This window comes from Somniosus microcephalus, unplaced genomic scaffold (genome assembly GCF_052327205.1).
Source record: "Somniosus microcephalus isolate GS21.2 unplaced genomic scaffold, FLI_Smic_1.0 unresolved_chr4, whole genome shotgun sequence".
NCBI classification, from domain to species: domain Eukaryota; kingdom Metazoa; phylum Chordata; class Chondrichthyes; order Squaliformes; family Somniosidae; genus Somniosus; species Somniosus microcephalus.
In genome coordinates, this window is record NW_028225182.1 from 10,170,783 (window position 1) to 10,190,351 (window position 19,569).

Here is a 19,569-nt window from a genome sequence, read left to right on the forward strand (position 1 = left end):
GCCCGCCCTGTTGTGTATTTCGAGCAGTTTCCTACTTTCACAGTGGCGATTCTGGGGCTGGGTCCGTGTCATAAACACTCAACATTTTACACCAAGGCTCCAAAAATACAATGAGCTCGGGATAAAGGTTCATCACATGCTGAGGGCTAATTAAATGATTGAAGTTCCACAAAATAACTTTATGGATTAATAAATGATGTTTAAAGCAATTATTCTTTTTTCCACATGAAAGTCATGTAATTCATTTAAATCAGGTCTCGAATTAAAAACTGTTACTCCCCTGACCTGGAATCAAATCCAAGAGAACGCTGAATCCTACCCATTAGGGAACGTTGCATTGCACCGTCACAATATTTATCAATGCATGTGAGTCTATTTGGAGTAAAGTATGCAATACCGAAATACTGCAGAGGCTGGGAATCTGACATAAAAACAGAAAATTCTAGAAATACTCAGCAAGTCAGGCAGCATCTGTGGAGAGAGAAACAGAGTTAACGTTTCAGGTCGATGACCTTTCGTCAGAACTGGGAGAAGTTAGAGATGAAACAGATTTTAGGCAAATGGGGGAGAGGAGGAAACAGCAAGAGGCAATATTAGTGATAAGGTGGAAGGCAGGAGAGATTAAATGACAAAAGGGATGAAGGTGCGAGGCAAAAGGAGATGGCAATGGGACAAGTAAAGGAAGGAGAGATGGGACCAGAGGAGGTGTAAATGGGAATGGCAGAATCATCAACAGCTGCCATCTGAAAAAATAGGAGCAGAGGTTATGGTCTGAAATTGTTGAACTCGATGTTGAGTCCAGAATGCTATAAATATTTTTACATGTATGTGTAACCTTTAGGTCAATGACCTTTTGTCATTAATTCTCTATATACAGATATAGAACTGGAAGACGCCAGCGCGTTTTGTGAGGTTACATTTGAGTTGTGGCTGTTGCACAGCCGGTATGAGGGAAACAGAAGAGGTTGGAGCATTTTACTGAGGTTTCGAATGAAGATAAATGCACCCCAATAAATCACAGAATCACAGAATCACAGAAACCCCACAGTGCAGATAGAGGCCATTTCGGCCATCGAGCCTGCACCGACACATATCCCACCCGATCCCCGTAACCCCTACACCAACACATATCCCACCCTATCCCCGTAACCCCACGTGTTTAATCCCCCTAACACTAAGGGTCAATTTATCATAGCTTCAGGTACATGTAACTAGATTTGTAAGCCGCAGTGTCATGAATTGCTTTTTGATGTAAACAATCAAAACCAATTTGTATCCAATACGGATTGACCCATTCTATTTACAATTATCGCATTGTTATTCTGTGTTACCTGGTAGTCTAGTGGTTAGGATTCGGCGCTCTTACCGCTATAGTCCGGGTTCGATTCCTGGTCATAGAAGCAATTTTTGTAACAGTCTTTAATTAATTTAAACTAACTTGTTAAAATTACTGACATGTATCTAATGTGAGCAAATGTTTTAATTACCATTAATTAACCGATAATCTTAATTTGCAGAATGAATTAAATGCTAAAGATACTTCAATAACGTGTATTGTGCTTTCTATGTGATGAACTGTTATGCATATCTCATTTTACACCATGGCCCGGATTTTACGGTGCTTCCGACAGCGAATGCACAGCGTAGGCTCTCGTACGCCTTCAGAACCACGCCGCAAGTTCCAGGTTTCCGCACGCCCGAAAGCCCAGAACTTGTGATCTGTCAAGTTTCGCTGGGACAGAGCCACCGCATCCGCTATAACATCACTTTTGCTGGTGCAGAGTTGGGCTAACTACTGCCCAGCGGATGCCCAGGAAACCCTTACAGCTGGTAATAGAATCATAGAAATTTACGGCACAGAAAGAGGCCATTCGGCCCTTCGTGTCCACGTTGGTCGAAAGAGCTATCCAGCCTAATAGCAGGCGTAAGACCTTCTTTTGACAGTGCACGGGTGAAAATAAATGTTAAAGTATTTTTTTTTAATGATATACACATACATACATTTTAAATTAGTTTAGGTAAACTCTGGCCCGCTTTAAAATGTTCAAATATATATTTCATAAAATTAAAAACTGCATTTTAAATGTTTAATTAATTTCATTAAGTTTGAACAAGTCATCATTTATTTTTATTTCCGTGGTGTGAAATGTTATTTATTTGGAGATGTCGACTATGTTATGGGGTTTCTGTACATAAATGGAATCCCCATTACCCTCATAGGAACCCCCCTTTTTGATTGGTTGGTCTGGCCCATGTGATCTCAGGGATGCTTGCGAACCGTGTGCGCCCCTGGGATCCATGTGCCTTTATGCAGGCGGACGCCAGCAGGCCCAGGGCGGCAGGAGTCCGAAGCTCCGGAGACACCAGGTAATTCGGATTTGTTTTTCGATTCCGAGGCCTTAGCCGGTGGCGAGCCCCCGATCGCAATTTCCAGGCCAATGTATTTCAGGAGTCTGGTTTAAAATGTTCATTGCTTATGTCACCAGGAGTCTTGTGCAACTTTTGTTCAATTTAACAGGACCGGTTATTGCACAGAATAACATTTTCTGGAACATGAATACTGCAGTTGTGGCCGAACCAGTGTTTTATAAAGGTTCATCATAACTTCCTTGCTTTTGTGCTCTATGCCTCTATTTGTAAAGCCCCGGGTTCCATAAGCTTTTTAAACTGATTTCTCAACCTGTCCTGCCACCTTCAATGAATTGTGCACATATACCCCCAGGTCTCTCTGTTCCTGCACCCACTTTGGAAATGTATCCTTTAATTTATATTGCCTCTCCTCATTCTTCCAACCAAAATGTATCACTTCACAGTTTTCTGCATTTAACTTCATCTGCCACATGTCCGCCCATTCCACCAGCCTGTCCATGTCCACTTGGAGACTATCACTACACTCCTCACTGCTCCCTATACTTCCAAGTTTTGTATCATCAGCAAATTTTGAAATTGCGCCCTGGACACCTAACTCCAAATAATTAATATATGTCAAGATGGGCCGTGGTCCTAGTACCGACCCCTGGGGAACACCTTCCTCCAGTCAGAGAAATAACCGTTCGCCACTACTCTGTTTCCTGTCTCTTAGCCAATTTCACATCCATGCTGCCACTGTCCCTCTTATTCCATGGGCTTCAACTTTGCTGGCAAGCCTGTTATGCGGCACTTTATCAAGTGCCTTTTGGAAGCCCATGTTCACCACATCAACCGCATTTCCCTCATCAACCCTTTCTTTCACCTCATCAAATAATTTAATCAAGTTGGTAAAAGACGATTTGCCTTTAACAAATCCGTGCAGACTTTCCTTAATTCATCCATACTTGTCCAAGTGACCAGTCATTTTGTCCAGGATTATCCTGTCTAAAAGCTTCCTGACTACCGACGTTAAGCTGACTGGCCTGTAGTTGTTGGGTTGAACCTTATACTCCTTTTTGAACAAGGGTGTAACATTTGCAATTCTCCAGACGTCTGGCACCACCGACGTATCCAATGAGAATTGGAAGATTGTGGTCAGTAACTTCACAATTTCCACCTGTGCTTCCCTGAGCATCCTAGGATGCATTTCATCTGGCCCTGGTGACTTATGGACATAAATACAGCCAGCTTTCCTGGTACCTCCTCTTTAACAATTGTTATCACATCCAATATCTCAACCACAGCTCAATAACTGTAGGTCTGGGACCGGGCGGCGCTTCTGAAGACAGGTCCAAAAGGCAAAGTCACTGTCTCGGTTTCAAGTGCTCTGCTCATCAAGAATAGCCACATACACAAAATGGTTTTTACAATAGTTATCTATTATCTCCACTACTTTTAACCAGTTGGCTCCTTGGTTTTCAGTATGTTATGGGAAAAAGAGAGCTGCAGCAAACCGGCGTCCAGAAGAGAATATAAACAAAAGCTTTACAGCCAGCCTTTCTAGTACCTCCTCTTTATCAATTTTTATCCCATCCAATATCTGAACCACAGCTCATTAACTGTAGGTCTGGGACCGGGCGGCGCTTGAGAAGACAGGTCCAAAATGCAAAGTCATTGTCTCGGTCTCAAGTGCTCTGATCATCAAGTAAAACCACACAGAAAAAATGGTTTAACAATGGTTAGCTCTTATTTCCAATATTATCTATCAGTTGGCTCGTTGCTTTCGAGGTATGATTCTTGCTTCGGGGTTATTAGTTGAAATTGACGAGAGGTCACCGGTTCAAATCCCAGACGAACACTTATTTTGCCCGCGAATTATGAACTTGCTGTTCGAACTTCTGCAACAAAAAAAAACACTGGCATTGATACAGAGCTTTTCACGAACTCAGGACGTCCCAAAGCGCTTTATAACCATTGAAGTACCTTTGAAGTGTTGCAATGTGGCGAAAGGCGTGCCCAAATCACCCCCACATGAATCTCAACACGTTGGGAAGGTGCAAAGAATCAGGCGCCTCAATGACTTGGACTTTCTTTGAATGAGTTCTGCTTGTAACTGCACTCGAGCTTGAAACAGTTGCTGGGCCTCCATCTCACGGGAGCAGAGTGTGGTCGCTGTGCAGTGGTTAGCGAGTCGGTGACGAGCTCGGGGTTGAGACGCGTCGCTTTCAATCTATGAAATTTCACCAAGGTCCAGAGAATAGAAACGCTGAATGGAACAGACCCTGTGAGCGATGGACTGAAGGGGACGGCGCTCCGAGCACAGCTGGGAAACGCGCAGAGCAGTAAAAGTGTTCGCAACAATAAATGTCAGATTTATTAATCCTGCAACAATTAGAAGTATAATAAACAACAGCTTTTAAACAAATCTTTGCGAATTTTAGCCGAGGAACTCCAACACTTTATAGTTCCGAGTTCGATATACAAGTTGCTCAAACCTTTATCGAATTCTAAAGTATCTGTTCCAAACTTTTGATATCTTTTCCTTACATCTACTACGTGACAATTTGCACGTTTAATAGTGTAACCTAACACAACTGGCCACCTTCTGATGGAAGATTTTCGACCTGAAACGTTAACTCTGCTTCTCTCTCCACAGAAGCTGCCTGACCTGCTGAGTGTTTCCAGCACTTTTATTTTTATTACCCGACCTTGTTACCAAAGTATCACTTCACTTATCTCCTTACCACACTCCTTCCTTACATGTAGCCTTGTCCGACAAACAGGCTCCATTGGCACAACGGGATGTTCTGCTTCAGGCATTAATTGGAACTATAAGGGGAACCAGTGGAGGCAGCATATTTGGATTTCCAAAAGGCATTCGATAAGGCACCACGTAACAGGTTGTTACACAAGATAAGGGCTCATGGGACTGGAGGTAATGTATTAGCAAGAATAGAGGATTGGTTAACGGACAGAAAACAGAGATTAGGGATAAACGGGTCCTTTTCAGATTGGCAGGCTGTAACTAGTCGGGTGCCGCAAGGATCAAGTGCGCTTGCTTCAGCTATATTACTGACTTAGATGAAGGGACAGAGTGTAATGTATCCCAGTTTTCTGATGATACAAAGCTAGGTGGGAAAGTAAGCTGTGAGGACACAAAGAGCCTACAATGGGATATAGACAGATTAAGTTATTGGGCGGGCAATAAGGCGGCAGACGGAGTATAATGTACGGAAATGTGAGGTTATTCACTGTGGTAGGAAGAATAGACAAACAGAATATTTTTTAAATGGTGCAAAGCTATTAATTGATTCATTCTGCAAAAGAAAGTTGTCCGTTTATTAATGGTAATTAAAACAATTCTAAATTTTCCCATCAGCTGAATGTAGTCAATTTCATCAGATTTTGATTTTAAAACTGTGTTATAAAAGTTACTTTTCTCAGCAGGAATCGATCCCGTGTTACGGAGGTGAAAGGACTGGTTTTCTGAATCATTTAAAGGTGATCGCTATGAATCACGCAGCATTGATTTAAAATCACAGCTACAATTTGTTTCGGTGCAGAAGAAGGGGATTGAAAATGACGATAAAATCACTATGCAACGCCCGCGGTGAGAGAGGTTCGAGCTTACAATTAAGTTGGTGCTGCGAAGTAATCGCTGAGCTGACGCTGACGCCGGTCAATGAATGAGAAACCGTTCAATATAAAGGATGAGTTCACAAACACCAGGCGCATTGCAGTCTGGTCAATGTCAAGCCTCTCCTTTCTTATTCAGAGACATGAGCGGGAGTCAGACGCCACAAACTTTAACTAAAGGCACAGATGCGAGTAATACTTCCAAATCTTTTCACTGTAAAATTATTCACTTTATTTAATGGCTGACTGCATTGAATCTGAAAATGATCACCATCAGAATTTATGCTCGCTGCTGATTCGCTTTTCCGTGGACACTAACGCTCCGGTTTCCGTAGTGCACCGACGATCATGTTCCCCTCCTACATGAACAGTTCCCAAATCGAGCCCGGGTGGATATGTTCGAGTGGAACATTTTTATTCTGCGCAATAACCGGCCCGGTTATATTGAACAAAATTTGCCCCAGATTCCTGATGTCATAAGTAATAAACATTTTAAACCAGCCTCCTAAAATACGATGGGCCTTGAAATTGCGATCGGAGGTTTGGCGCCGGCTTACGCCTCCGAACCGAGAAACAAATCCCAATTAACTGGTGTCTCCGGAGCTTCGCACTCTTGCGGTCTTGGGCCTGCTGGCGTACGCAAGCATAAAGGCCCACGGATACCATTGGTGCTCACGGTTCGGCAGCATCCGTTGGCCAGGCCAACGAATCACACAGGGGATTCCTATGATGCTTTATGTACGGAATCCCATAAGCATAAAAGAAATCTCCAAATAAATAACATTTCACACCACGGAAGTAAGAATAAATGGTCACATATTCAAAATAAATGAATTTAATTAAGCATTCAATGGTCTCATCCTGTGCCGTTATGACTCCTCTCTGCCCCACACAACAGTGAGAGGGAAATAGAGGGAGAGCACGATTCCAACGAGGAACAGGTGCAGGAAGTTTTTATGCAGTTCTTCTTCTGTCGGTAAATCTTTTAAAATGATTTCACTTGAACTTTTTCAGTTCAACTTTTCCAAGGAGCATTTCAAGGAACTGGGAAGAAATTAAAAAATTGGGGTTGTTAAAAAAAATAACCTGTCCGTCGGGGAATTGAATCCCGGTCGCCCGCGTGACAGGCGGGGATACTCACCACTATACTAACGTGGAACTGAAACTTGCAGTGTTTGATCAGAACTAGAAGCTAACTGTGAACAGAGTGAGAAAGAGACAGACAGACAGATAGAGAGACAGGGACAAAGAGGGAGGCAGAGACAAAGAGAGTGACAGGGACAAAGAGAGAGGCAGAGACAAAGAGAGAGATAGGGACAAAGAGAGAGGCAGGGACAAAGAGAGTGACAGATAGAGACAAAAAAGAGAGACAAGCACAAAGAGCGAGTGGCCCGAGAGATGAGTTGACTTCAGTTATGTTGAGCGACTGAGAAGCTGCAATTGTTTTTCCGCAGAAGATTAAGAGGAAATTTAATCGAGGTTTGTAAATTTACAAGATGTTTTGATAAGAGTAAATAAGGAGAATCTGTTTCCAGTGGCAGGAGGGTCGGTAACTGGAGGAGACTAATTGAACCTAACCGGCAAAAGGTACCAGAGGGGAGATGAGGAGTTTTTTTTACCGCAGCCAGTTGTTGTGATCGGGAATGCGCTGCCTGAAAGGGCGGTGGAGCAGACACAATAGTAACTTTCAAAAGAGAATTGAATAAATCATTGTAAAGGAGAAATTTGCAGGTGTGCAGGTTAGGTTGATTGGCTATGATAAATTGACCCTTAGTGTTAGGGGGATTAAATACGTGGGGTTACGGGGATAGGGTGGGATATGTGTTCGTGTAGGGGTTGCGGGAATCGGGTGGGACATGTGTCGGTGCAGGCTCGATGGGCCGAAATGGCCTCTATCTGCATTGTGGGGTTTCTGTGCGATTCTGTGTGAAACATCAGGGGAGTGGGATTATTTGAAGAGCTCTTTCAAAGTGCCAGCGCAGACTCAATGGGCTGCATGGCCTCCTTCTGTGCCGTATCAACCTATGATTTAAAATTCAAATTGAATGTTTTGAAATATAAATGTAAAACTTAAAATTTTAAACCTTGACAAAATTTACCTAAACGAATTTTAAGTGTATGTTGATAGATTTTAGTTAACCAACGGTATTAAGGGATCATTGAAGTCTGTGAGACACCTCATAATTGATTCTATAATCATTAATCAACCCAAAACATTTTGTTGCGCACTGCAGGAATTGCTAACATGTATACCGGATGACAGTCAATCTTTAATAACTTTTCATAGAATCATAGAAAATTGCCTGAACCCCTGTGGTTAATGAAGGGAATTTTAATGGTTGAGTTCCGTATACACCTTGGAATTCTGGAAAACATGGTTTGTAGTTTGCTGAAACGCGGCTTAGATCTGCTGTTGTGAACCAAGGTAAAGCTGCACGACCCTTGAATAATCTTTCACAATTCAACTGAAAGCAGCCGGAATGTGCAGCTTTGAGAGGGGCTGTCTGCACGGTCAGGGCTGGAAACGGAAGTGAGCGAGCGAAACCGTAGTGTTCTGTGTGTGTGCACAACTGTACAGAATAACACAAATGTAACAGGACTTTGTTACATTGCATAACAAATGCGAATTGATCCATTTTTCTACGATTTAAATGAAGATGATTTACAAAATGTTTCCACCCAGTTTCGAACCGGGGACCTTTCGCGTGTGAGGCGAACGTGATAACCACTACGCTACGAAAACGCTGAATAAAACAGTCGCCTTTTGCTATACATCTATGAATCTATGAAGAAAGTTTTTAAAGTTTGACTGCCACCCAGCAAACATGTTACAATTTCCTTCAGTGTGCAACACACATTTTTGTTGGTTTTAATACAATTATTAAGATTCTCACAGACTTCAATTGTCTTTGTCAGAACTCAAATCCTTGACTGGGAATCAAACCTGATTGTTTTCAATGATAATAGGATTGTCCTATGAGGAGAGATTGAGTAGATTGTGCCTATAATCTATGGAGTTTAGAAGAACGAGAGGTGTTCTCATTGAAAGGTACAATTTTCTTGGAGGGCTTGAAAGGGTAGAAGCTGAGAGGTTGTTTCCCCTGGCTGGAGAGTCTAGAACTAGGGGGCAGAGTCTCAGGATAAGGGGCCGGCCATTTGAGACTCAGATGAGGAGACATTTCTTCACTCAGAGGCTTGTGAATCTTTGCAATTCTCAACCTCAGAGGGCAGTGGATGCTCAGTCATTGAGTATATTCAAGGATTTGAGAGTCCTTTTACACAGAATACAGAAAGTTAACGTTTGTGAGCTCATCCTTTATATTGAGCGGTTTCTCGTCCTTCAATCGGTGTCAGCTTTCGCTCAGCGGTTACTTCGCAGCACAAAATTCTTTGTAATTTCGAACTCTTTCTCACCGCGGGCGCAGTCTGGGCTTTTTTCAATCCCCTTCAACACCGAAACACATTATAGCAGTGATTTTAATTTAGCAGTGTGACATTTTTCGAGGCACCAGTAAATGATTCAATAACTTATTCCTATCAGTGTTGCGAGCAGGGTTCGATTCCCGGTTGGGGAAGAAATTTTGATATCACCGTTTCTTGTTCATGAATGCGATGTAATTTTATTAAATTAATCACATGCATCTAATGTGAATAAATAAGAACTTATAGCGGTCCCACGGATTGTTCTATACATAGAGAAACATAATTCTCTTTAACTTAACTTATGCATGGATAACTTACTTTCCTTTAGTTTAACTAACTTAGTTATGCATGTGTAACTTACCTAACTGTATGTACTTAATTTACTTAATTGTATTACTTACCAGTTAGGGTTGTTACCGCTTTAATTCATCTGTTAGGCCGTTGCCCCTTTAAGAGCCGACTTAACGCGCTGACGTCACGTATCACGTGACGCATGCGCGTTGGTTGTCGACCTGACGCGTTGACGTCACGCGTCACCACGCATGCGCATTGGCTGCCGGCCCGTTTCGGGCTTTCAAGGCGGCCGCCGGCATAGTCCGGCCTACCGCGACTTCGGCTGCATTGGCCAGCAGGCGGGAGCGAAGAGATTCTCTGCTCCCGCAGTAAGTACTGGCATAGCCCGGCCTAATGACTTCGGCCTTAAAGGCCTGCTTCCGTATTGGGGAGATGCACCCATAACGGCGCAGGTCACGTGACCGCTTGGGCGTACGTGAACGTGTTGACGTCACGACGCGGTCACGTGACACAATAAGCCCGGGAATAAAGAGTGGAGCGGGAAGAGGCTTAGGACTCGCTCCCCACGGGACTGGGACGCAGTCCCTGCGGAGTCCCCGCTGGGACAACACCTACAATATGGTGCTCCTGCAGGTAGCCATCTTACCTGCTATCTTACCTGCTGTAACAATCTTGTCTGGTAAGACCTACAACATGGTGTTCCTGCAGTCAGCCATATTACCTGCTACCTTACCTGCTGTAATTATTCTGTTCTGGTAATTAAACCTTTTTTTTATCGTTCGTCGAAGTTAAAACTCTTTTATTTGGTGGCGATTCACACGAACCACCACAAACTGCTATAATCACCATTAATTAACCGGTAACTTTATTTTGCAGAATGAAAGACATGATAATATGGTTACTGAGGGGCAGTCGAAACATCATTCATTTATTTTGCTCTTTGCATCTCCTGAACTGTTAACCCATATCTCATTTTACACATTGCATTTTAGGAGAATGGTTTACAATGTTCATTGCTTGAGAGAGCAGCGATCTGGGGCAAGATTTGTAAAATTTATCGGGACCGGCTATTTCACAGAAAAAACCTATTCTCTCACATGATGTTTTCAGACCACACACTGACCAATCTTTGCTAGGCCCCAAGTGGATGATCTGACACTTGCCCGCGTTGAACTCCATTAACCACTGGTCAGGGGAGATTTAATAGAGGTGATCAAAATTATGTGGGAAACAGTTTCCACTGGCAGGAGTGTCAGCAGGGCTATGGGGGACGAGCAGCGGAGTGGGACTGATTGGATTGCTCGTTCAAAGATGCAACATGAATTGCTCATTTTAACCTGCGATTGATAGATTTTAGTTATCTAACGTTGTAAAGGGATCATTGAAGTCTGTGAGACACTTCATAATTGTTTCTATTATCAATAATCCACCCACAACATTTTGTTGCACACTGCAGGAATTGCTAACATGTATACCGGATGACAGTCAAACTTTAATAACGTTTTATAGAATCAGAGAATATTGCCTGAACCCCTGTGGTTAATGAAGGGAAGTTTAATGTTTGAGTTCCGTAGACACCTTGGAATTCTGGATAACATGGTTTGTAGTTTGCAGAAACGCGGCTCAGATCTGCTGTTGTGAACCGAGGTAAAGCTGCAGGATCCTTGAATAATCTTTCACAATTCAACTGAATTGGCGCAACGGTAGCGCGTCTCAATCAACCAGATCTTGAAAGCTGCGTGTTCAAATCACGTCGGGGTCACTGTTTCTCCGGGTAGTTCCAGAATTACTGTTTTCTTTGCCGTTTCACAATAACCAGACACTTGCTCCAAAGACTGTCTCACTCTTTCCCCAGCGTCAGGGAGTGAAGCGCCACAATTCCTCATTTATTTAATGTGACAAGACACAAGCACAGGTATTCGCTCAAAATCAACCTGCAGGTAGTCACACAGAATAAACAGAGCCAGAGAGACAGGCAGAATCGGGAAACACCGGCAAACACACGAGAGATATTGACAAGGTGAGAAAGCGCTTTGCGATCAGAAAATTGCCTGAATCCCTGTGGTTAATGAAAGGGCTTTTGATGCTTGATTTCCTTACACACCTTGGAATTCAGGTGAACCTGGTTCATGGTTTGCAGAACAATTTAAACCCCTGGGTTAAACCAGAGGGAAGAAAATTCGGCAGTTTAATGAGGTGAAAGGAACATTTTTGACTTGTGCAGTTCGGTCAGAGAAATGCCAGTGAAAGGAAATCATTGCAGAAAGAGCGATTCTGCAGTGTCCCTTCTGTCTGAACAGTGCTTTCTCGATGCTGAATTAAGTACAGGTTTCCGTAGTGTAGCGGTTATCACGTTTGCCTCACTCGCGAAAGGTGCTCGGGCGGAAACATTATTTTTCTGTAAAATAAATTTAACAGGTTTCTTGTGTCAGAAGCAACGAACAATTTAAAGCAGACTCCTAAAATACACAGTGCGTAAATTCTGATAGGGTATAAATCTTCGGCAATGAATAAACTTTCACAAATTATTAAAGTTAAATTACTCAACTTTCGACTGTCCCTCACTGTGAGCATTTCTTTCATTCTGCAAAACAACGCTTTCGGTTAATGAATGTTGATTAAAACAATTAAACCACTAAACTACCAGAACACACATTAAAGAGTTGATCACAATTGCTGATATTTCTTATCTTTTTTCTGGTGTTTTTTCAGCTCTTGGTCCTTTCAGCTCCTGACTGCGGATATTCCTCTGATTAAACGTGAACAAACTGAAATATCTCGCAGCCCCGGCCTCGGTTAATACCAACAGATCTAAGCCGCATTTCAGGCCCGAAAACAAACCCATTAATTAATCGCTTTTCCCCAGCTCCAGAGCTCAGATTGTTACTGCCCATCCCTGGAGCTGCAAGATTCCAGGGACATGGAAAAAACCTCCCCATACACCGAGCACAAGCTCAGGAAAACCCCGGGGGAGATGGTATCCCGGTAACTGAGCCTTCAACAGCATTGAACAAGCACCCGGACGGAAACGTTCTTCATGTGGAAGTGATGAGATGCCGAAATTAATGGAAGAAGTCAGGATGGCCGAGAGGTCTGAGGCGCTGCGTTCAGATCGCAGTGTTCTCTGGCGACGTGGGTTCCAATTCCACTTCTGAAAGTCTTTACTTTTAATTACCAAGCGGAACTCATTTAATTTCACACCACTGTCAAGCACTTTGGGACATCCCTTAAAAGTGGGATTCAGCAGTTCACCTGCTCCATTCACATAGAAACATAGAAGATCGGAGCAGGAGTAGGCCATTCGGCCCCTCGAGCCTGCTCCGCCATTTAATGAGATCATGGCTGATCATCCACATTCAATACCCTGTCCCTGCTTTCTCCCCATATCCCTTTATCTCTTTAGTCTTAAGAAATATATCTCACTCCTTCTTGAATATTTTTAATGAATTGGCCTCAACTGCCTTCTGTGGTACAGAATTCAACAGGTTCACCACTCTCTGGGTGAAGAAATTCCTCCTCATCTCAGCCCTTAGTGGCTTACCCCTTATCCTTAGACTGTGACCGCTTGTTCTGGATTCCCGCACCATCGGGATCATTCTTCCTGCATCTAGTGTGTCTAGTCCTGTTAGAATTTTGTAAGTTTCAATGAGATCCCCTCTCGTTCTTTTAACTCTAGCGAATATAAGCCTAATCATCTCAATCTGTCTTCATACGTCATTCCTGCCATCCCATGTATCAGTCTGGTGAATCTTCGCTGCACTCCCTCCATGGCAAGAACATCCTTCCTCAGATAAGGTGACCAAAGCTGCACACAATACTCTAGGTATGGTCTCACCAAGGCCTTGTACAAATGCAGCAAGGCATCCTTGCTCCTGTACTCGAAACCTCTCACTATAAAGGCCAACATTTGCCTTCTTAACCACCTGCTGCACCTGCATGCTTACCTTCAGCGATTGGTGCACACGGACAACCAGGTCTCATTGCAGTTCCCCTTTTCCCAATCTATTGACATTCTGATAATAAGCTGTCTTCCTGTTTTTGCCACCAAAGTTGATAACCTCACATTTATCCACATTATACTGCATCTGCCATGCTTCTGTTAATCACCTAACCTGTCCAAATCATACTGGAGTTTCTCTGCATCCTCCTCACAGCACACATGCCCACCCAGCTTTGTGTCGTCTGCACACTTGGAGTTATTACATCTAGTTCAACCTTCTAGATCATTAATATATATTGTGAGTAGCTGGAGTCCTAGCACTTATCCCTGCCCTACCCCACTAGTAATTGCCTGCCACTTGGAAACAGACCCGTTTAGACATAATCTGTGCTTCCTGTCTGCCAACCAGTTCTCTATCTAAGTCTGTACCTTACCCCCAATCCCATGTGCTTTAACTTTGCACGCCAATCTCTTATGTGGGACAATATCGAAAGCCTTCTGAAAGTCCAAATACACCACATCCACTGGTTCTCCCTTATCTATTCTACCAGTTACATCCTCAAAAAATTCTAACATTTCCATCTGACCTGGTACTGAAAGTGGAGACGGTTCCACAGTGTAGCAGTTATCACGTTTGCGGAATCATTTTGTTGGAACTTGCTCCTTCTGCTTGTCCAGGGGCGAGATTGCTCTCCTGTGTGTGGAAATAACAAATAAAACAAAAGAATTAGGAGCTGGAGTAGCCCATATATTGTGTAAAATGAGATATGGGTAACAGTTAACAGTTAACATGCAAAGCACAAAACTTGCTGACAAGGGTGGTGCTGTTGCTGTTTGGCGAACCGACCTCTACCTAGCGGAAGCTGTACGCCAACTCTCCAACACCTCCTCCTACCTCCGCCTGGACCATGACCCCACTACCGAATATCAAGTCACCATTTGCAAGACTGTCACTGAACTCGTATGAGAAGAGATTGAGTAAACTAGGCCTGCAATCTCTTGAATTCGGAAGAATGGGAGGGGATCTCATTAAGCATGCACAATTATTACAGGGTTTGATCGGTTGGATGCTGGGAGAATGTTTCCCTTGGCTGGGGAGTCTAGAACCAGGGGCCACAGCCTCAGGATAAAGGTTAGGCCATTCAGGACTGAGAGGAGAATAAATTTCTTCACACAGAGGGTGGTGAATCTTTGGAATTTTCTACCCCAGATGGCTGTGGAGGCTCAGTCATTGGGTATGTTCAAAACAGAAGTCGGTAGATTTCTGTCTGGTAAGGGCATCAAGGGATATGGCGATAGGGCCGGTGAATGGATTTGAGGCAGGAGATCAGGCATGGTCTCATAGAATCCCCTGCATTTGCTTAAAAATCTGTTCCATTATCTCTGACGAAAGGTTATCGACCTGAAACGTTAACTCTGTTTCTCTCTTCGCAGAAGCTGCCTGACCTGCTGAGTATCTCCAGCATTTTCTGTTTCAATTCAGATTTCCAGCATCTGCAGTATTTTCTCAGTTCGCATTTCTTTCATTGTGCAAAACAAGGTTATTGCTCAATTAATGACGCTTTGAAAGCAACATAAAAGTTTAACAAAGTAAATACCGCCTAACGTGGGACTCGAACCCACGACTCTGAAATTAAGAGTCTCAAGCTCTACCGACTGAGCTAGCCGGGCCGGTCGAAACTATATTTCATTGTCGCTGATTGCAGTCAGGCCCGGCCCGGTCACAACAGCATGTCTGAGCCGCGTTTCTGCAAACTACGAAACAAGTTCTCCAGAAGCCCAAGGCGTATAAGGAACTCAAGCAGCAAAATCCCTTTCATTAACCACAGGCAATTTTCTGATCGCAAAGCGCTTTAGTCCTTGTCAATATCTCTTGTCTATTTCCCGGAGATTCCCGATTCTGTCTTTCTCTCTGGCTCTGTTTATTGTGTCTGTGGCCACCTGCGGGTTGATTTTGAAGGAATACCTGTGTTTGTGTCTGCTTGGTACGTTAAACAAATGAGGGCATCAGGCGCTTCTGTGAATGACACTGAGGAATCAGGAGAAGGCAGGAGGAATGAAACAGTGTTTGTGGAACGTGTGTATATGAAAACAGCGCGGTTTATATTTTCGGACCTCGTGGCGCAACGGTAGCGCGTCTGACTCCAGATCAGAAGGCTGCGTGTTCAAATCACGTCGGGGTCAATGTTCTTCCGGGTAATTTAAGATTTATTGTTTTCTTTGCCGTTTCACAATAACCAGACTCTTGCTCCAAAGACTGTCTCACTCTTTCCCCAGTGTCAGGGAGAGAAGCGCCACAATTCCTCATTTATTTAATGTGACAAGACACAAGCACAGGTATTCGCTCAAATCAACCTGCAGGTGGTCACACACAATAAACAGAGCCAGAGAGACAGGCAGAATCGGGAAACACCGGCAAATACACGAGAGATATTGACAAGGTGAGAAAGCGCTTTGCGATCAAAAAATTGCCTGAATCCCTGTGGTTAATGAAAGGGCTTTTGATGCTTGATTTCCTTACACACCTTGGAATTCAGATGAACCTGGTTCATGGTTTGCAGAACAATTTAAACCCCTGGGTTAAATCCATTAATTATTCGCTTTTCCCCAGCTCCAGAGCTCAGATTGTTACTGCCCATCCCTGGAGCTGTAAGATTCCAGGGACCCAGGACAAACCTCCCCATACACCGAGCACAAGTTCAGGAAAACCCCGGGGGAGATGATATCCCGATCACTGAGCCTTCATCAGCATTGAACAAGCACCCGGACGGAAACGTTCTTCATGCGGAAGTGATGAGATGCAGAAGTTAACGGAACAAGTCAGGATGGCCGAGCGGTCTAAGGCGCTGCGTTCAGGTCGCAGTCTTCTCTGGAGGCGTGAGTTCGAATCCCACTTCTGACAGTCTTTACTTTTAATTACCAAGCGGAACTCATTTATTTTCACACCACTGTAATGGCATTGGGACATCACCTTAAAAGAGGGATTCAGCAGTTCACCTGCTCCATTCACATAGAAACATAGAAGATAGGAGCAGTAGTAGGCCATTCGGCCCCTCGAGCCTGCTCCGCCATTTAATGAGATCATGGCTGATCATCCACATTCAGTACCCTGTCCCTGCTTTCTCCCCATTTCCCTTTATCTCTTTAGCCTTAAGAAATATATCTAACTCCTTCTTGAATATATTTAATGAATTGGCCTCAACTGCCTTCTGTGTTACAGAATTCAACAGGTTCACCACTCTCTGGGTGAAGAAATTCCTCCTCATCTCAGCCCTTAGTGGCTTACCCCTTATCCTTAGACTGTGACCGCTGGTTCTGGATTCCCGCACCATCGGGATCATTCTTCCTGCATCTAGTGTGTCTAGTCCTGTTAGAATTTTGTAAGTTTCAATGAGATCCCCTCTCGTTCTTTTAACTCTAGCGAATATAAGCCTAATCATCTCAATCTGTCTACATACGTCATTCCTGCCATCCCATGTATCAGTCTGGTGAATCTTCGCTGCACTCCATCCATGGCAAGAACATCCTTCCTCAGATAAGGTGACCAAAGCTGCACACAATACTCTAGGTATGGTCTCACCAAGGCCTTGTACAAATGCAGCAAGACATCCTTGCTCCTGTACTCGAAACCTCTCACTATAAAGGCCAACATTTGCCTTCTTAACCACCTGCTGCACCTGCATGCTTACCTTCAGCGATTGGTGCACACGGACACCCAGGTCTCATTGCAGTTCCCCTTTTCCCAATCTATTGACATTCTGATAATAAGCTGTCTTCCTGTTTTTGCCACCAAAGTTGATAACCTCACATTTATCCACATTAAACTGCATCTGCCATGCTTCTGTTAATCACCTAACCTCTCCATATCATACTGGAGTTTCTCTGCATTCTCCTCACAGCACACATGCCCACCCAGCTTTGTGTCGTCTGCACACTTGGAGTTATTACATCTAGTTCAACCTTCTAGATCATTAATATATATTGTGAGTAGCTGGAGTCCTAGCACTTATCCCTGCCCTACCCCACTAGTAATTGCCTGCCACTTGGAAACAGACCCGTTTAGACATACTCTTTGCTTCCTGTCTGCCAACCAGTTCTCTATCTAAGTCTGTACCTTACCCCCAATCCCATGTGCTTTAACTTTGCACGCCAATCTCTTATGTGGGACCTTCTGAAAGTCCAAATACACCACATCCACTGGTTCTCCCTTATCTATTCTACCAGTTACATCCTCAAAAAATTCTAACATTTCCATCTGACCTGGTACTGAAAGTGGAGACGGTTCCACAGTGTAGCAGTTATCACGTTTGCGGAATCATTTTGTTGGAACTTGCTCCTTCTGCTTGTCCAGGGGCGAGATTGCTCTCCTGTGTGTGGAAATAACAAATAAAACAAAAGAATTAGGAGCTGGAGTAGCCCATATATTGTGTAAAATGAGATATGGGTAACAGTTAACAGTTAACATGCAAAGCACAAAACTTGCTGACAAGGGTGGTGCTGTTGCTGTTTGGCGAACCGACCTCTACCTAGCGGAAGCTGTACGCCAACTCTCCAACACCTCCTCCTACCTCCACCTGGACCATGACCCCACTACCGAACATCAAGTCACCATCTGCAAGACTGTCACTGACCTCGTATGAGAAGAGATTGAGTAAACTAGGCCTGCAATCTCTTGAATTCGGAAGAATGGGAGGGGATCTCATTAAGCATGCACAATTATTACAGGGTTTGATCGGTTGGATGCTGGGAGAATGTTTCCCTTGGCTGGGGAGTCTAGAACCAGGTGCCACAACCTCAGGATAAAGGTTAGGCCATTCAGGACAGAGAGGAGAAGAAATTTCTTCACACAGAGGGTGGTGAATCTTTGGAATTTTCTACCCCAGATGGCTGTGGAGGCTCAGTCATTGGGTATGTTCAAAACAGAAGTCGGTAGATTTCTGTCTGGTAAGGGCATCAAGGGATATGGCGATAGGGCCGGTGAATGGATTTGAGGCAGGAGATCAGGCATGGTCTCATAGAATCCACTACATTTGCTTAAAAATCTGTTCCATTGTCTCTGACGAAAGGTTATCGACCTGAAACGTTAACTCTCTTTCTCTCTTCGCAGAAGCTGCCTGACCTGCTGAGTATCTCCAGCATTTTCTGTTTCAATTCAGATTTCCAGCATCTGCAGTATTTTCTCAGTTCGCATTTCTTTCATTGTGCAAAACAAGGTTATCGCTCAATTAATGTCGCTTTGAAAGCAACATAAAAGTTTAACAAAATAAATACCGCCTAACGTGGGGCTCGAACCCACGACTCCGAAATTAAGAACCTCATGCTCTACCGACTGAGCTAGCCGGGCCGGTTGAAACTATATTTCATTGTCGCTGATTGCAGTCAGGCCCGGCCCGGTCACAACAGCATGTCTGAGCCGCGTTTCTGCAAACTACGAAACAAGTTCTCCAGAAGCCCAAGGCGTATAAGGAACTCAAGCAGCAAAATCCCTTTCATTAACCACAGGCAATTTTCTGATCGCAAAGCGCTTTAATCCTTGTCAATATCTCTTGTCTATTTCCCGGAGATTCCCGATTCTGTCTTTCTCTCTGGCTCTGTTTATTGTGTCTGTGGCCACCTGCGGGTTGATTTTGAAGGAATACCTGTGTTTGTGTCTGCTTGGTACGTTAAACAAATGAGGGCATCAGGCGCTTCTGTGAATGACACTGAGGAATCAGGAGAAGGCAGGAGGAATGAAACAGTGTTTGTGGAACGTGTGTATATGAAAACAGCGCGGTTTATATTTTCGGACCTCGTGGCGCAACGGTAGCGCGTCTGACTCCAGATCAGAAGGCTGCGTGTTCAAATCACGTCGGGGTCAATGTTCTTCCGGGTAATTTAAGATTTAGTGTTTTCTTTGCCGTTTCACAATAACCAGACTCTTGCTCCAA

General features: G+C 43.9%; 6 non-coding genes across 6 annotated transcripts; 3 read left to right on the forward strand and 3 right to left on the reverse strand.

Annotated features, from left to right (window-relative positions):
• Window positions 1-8,655: 8,655 nt before the first annotated feature.
• trnav-cac (transfer RNA valine (anticodon CAC)) lies at window positions 8,656-8,728 on the reverse strand. The gene has a single exon. It is a non-coding gene; the product is annotated as a tRNA-Val (tRNA).
• A 6,512-nt stretch (window positions 8,729-15,240) lies between these two features.
• trnak-cuu (transfer RNA lysine (anticodon CUU)) lies at window positions 15,241-15,313 on the reverse strand. Its single transcript has one exon. It is a non-coding gene; the product is annotated as a tRNA-Lys (tRNA).
• Window positions 15,314-15,754: 441 nt separating this feature from the next.
• On the forward strand, window positions 15,755-15,826 carry trnaw-cca (transfer RNA tryptophan (anticodon CCA)). Its single transcript has one exon. It is a non-coding gene; the product is annotated as a tRNA-Trp (tRNA).
• A 635-nt stretch (window positions 15,827-16,461) lies between these two features.
• Window positions 16,462-16,544, forward strand: trnal-cag (transfer RNA leucine (anticodon CAG)). Its single transcript has one exon. It is a non-coding gene; the product is annotated as a tRNA-Leu (tRNA).
• A 2,369-nt stretch (window positions 16,545-18,913) lies between these two features.
• Window positions 18,914-18,986, reverse strand: trnak-cuu (transfer RNA lysine (anticodon CUU)). The gene has a single exon. It is a non-coding gene; the product is annotated as a tRNA-Lys (tRNA).
• A 441-nt stretch (window positions 18,987-19,427) lies between these two features.
• On the forward strand, window positions 19,428-19,499 carry trnaw-cca (transfer RNA tryptophan (anticodon CCA)). The gene has a single exon. It is a non-coding gene; the product is annotated as a tRNA-Trp (tRNA).
• The last annotated feature ends 70 nt before the right edge of the window (window positions 19,500-19,569 follow it).